Genomic DNA, 2,500 nt, shown 5'->3' on the forward strand with positions numbered 1-2,500 from the left:
CACCGCCATGCACCCTATGACGGGGAGCACGGAAGAGCCGACCCGCCGGGGGCCCTCACCGACGCGACCCGAACGGCCTCATCGATCGGTCGAGTCCTGAGCCAACTTCCCCTGCCCAGCGCGGCCACCGAGGAGGCAACCCGCGGCGGACACTGCGTGTGGGTGCGGACCACCGTCCGGCAAGAGGTGCCCACTCGAGCCTGAAGCACCGGCAACTCCTCCCGCACTCCCTGGGACAGAGAAGCAGGGAAGCGCCGGCCCGCCGAGGGGCCTCTCCGACGTGTCCCGGAACGCCTCAGCGGGCGCTGCGTGCAGGTGTGGGTCAGCAGCTGCGGCGCTGGCATCGCCGCACTGCCGGCGGCAGGCCCCTGGAACGAGGCTCTCGAGCCGCAGGGGGCACCCCCCTTTTCCTCTCTCTCGCGCTGCACTCGAAGGGCTCACAGGCCACGAGCCTTCCCTCTCGGCGGCGGGGACCGCCTCAGCCCTCTCGCAACTCGGCAACCGTCGCTGGAGCCCGCCGCCGGCTCCGCGGCTCCGCGCTTCCCGGCACCGGGGACACGCTCCGCGCGGACCGCCTCAGCCCTCTCGCAACTCGGCAACCGTCGCTGGAGCCCGCCGCCGGCTCCGCGGCTCCGCGCTTCCCGGCACCGGGGACACGCTCCGCGCGGACCGCCTCAGCCCTCTCGCAACTCGGCAACCGTCGCTGGAGCCCGCCGCCGGCTCCGCGGCTCCGCGCTTCCCGGCACCGGGGACACGCTCCGCGCGGACCGCCTCAGCCCTCTCGCAACTCGGCAACCGTCGCTGGAGCCCGCCGCCGGCTCCGCGGCTCCGCGCTTCCCGGCACCGGGGACACGCTCCGCGCGGACCGCCTCAGCCCTCTCGCAACTCGGCAACCGTCGCTGGAGCCCGCCGCCGGCTCCGCGGCTCCGCGCTTCCCGGCACCGGGGACACGCTCGCCTGGCTGCCGAGGACGTGCCGGGAAACCGCCGTATCGAACGCGCCGAAAAAAACATTTTGTCAGAGAACCGGAGTCGGGACCGGGCCTTACCTGCCCTCGCAAGCCGCCCTAGGTCGCTCGCAGGCCGGCCACTTAGCGCTGGGGGCGCCCGGGAGTAGAGCTCCGGAACTCAGCGCTTGCTCACCCTCTGCCCTACAGTCGTACCGGTAAGTCAGGCGGCGCCGGAGAGCCGAAGAACAGCCGCCCCTCCTACCGGGGCGGGGCGCGGAAATGGCCGGCCTTTACGATGACGTAACTGGAGGCAGCGCAACAGAGCGACCCCTCTCGCCGCTCCACAGGAAGGCCAGGGAGAACAGGTCTACCGCTTACCACCCGGAAAAGGCGACAAGGGCACGCCGGAGACGAGTAGACCGGCCGGCCGCGGGCGGGGCGGCGACCTCGGCGCGGCCTCCCGGAGCCGGGTAGACCGGGCGGCCGCGGCCCGGAAGGCGGGCCCGCGGGCCGGGCGGCGACCTCGGCGCGGCCTCCCGGAGCCGGGTAGACCGGGCGGCCGCGGCCCGGAAGGCGGGCCCGCGGGCCGGGCGGCGACCTCGGCGCGGCCTCCCGGAGCCGGGTAGACCGGGCGGCCGCGGCCCGGAAGGCGGGCCCGCGGGCCGGGCGGCGACCTCGGCGCGGCCTCCCGGAGCCGGGTAGACCGGGCGGCCGCGGCCCGGAAGGCGGGCCCGCGGGCCGGGCGGCGACCTCGGCGCGGCCTCCCGGAGCCGGGTAGACCGGGCGGCCGCGGCCCGGAAGGCGGGCCCGCGGGCCGGGCGGCGACCTCGGCGCGGCCTCCCGGAGCCGGGTAGACCGGGCGGCCGCGGCCCGGAAGGCGGGCCCGCGGGCCGGGCGGCGACCTCGGCGCGGCCTCCCGGAGCCGGGTAGACCGGGCGGCCGCGGCCCGGAAGGCGGGCCCGCGGGCCGGGCGGCGACCTCGGCGCGGCCTCCCGGAGCCGGGTAGACCGGGCGGCCGCGGCCCGGAAGGCGGGCCCGCGGGCCGGGCGGCGACCTCGGCGCGGCCTCCCGGAGCCGGGTAGACCGGGCGGCCGCGGCCCGGAAGGCGGGCCCGCGGGCCGGGCGGCGACCTCGGCGCGGCCTCCCGGAGCCGGGTAGACCGGGCGGCCGCGGCCCGGAAGGCGGGCCCGCGGGCCGGGCGGCGACCTCGGCGCGGCCTCCCGGAGCCGGGTAGACCGGGCGGCCGCGGCCCGGAAGGCGGGCCCGCGGGCCGGGCGGCGACCTCGGCGCGGCCTCCCGGAGCCGGGTCGACCGGGCGGCCGCGGCCCGGAAGGCGGGCCCGCGGGCCGGGCGGCGACCTCGGCGCGGCCTCCCGGAGCCGGGTAGACCGGGCGGCCGCGGCCCGGAAGGCGGGCCCGCGGGCCGGGCGGCGACCTCGGCGCGGCCTCCCGGAGCCGGGTAGACCGGGCGGCCGCGGCCCGGAAGGCGGGCCCGCGGGCGGGGCGGCGACCTCGGCGCGGCCTCCCGGAGCCGGGTCGACCGGGCGGCCGC

The sequence above is a fragment of the Apteryx mantelli genome, unplaced genomic scaffold, assembly GCF_036417845.1.
Source record: "Apteryx mantelli isolate bAptMan1 unplaced genomic scaffold, bAptMan1.hap1 HAP1_SCAFFOLD_159, whole genome shotgun sequence".
In the NCBI taxonomy this organism is placed as follows: Eukaryota; Metazoa; Chordata; class Aves; order Apterygiformes; family Apterygidae; genus Apteryx; species Apteryx mantelli.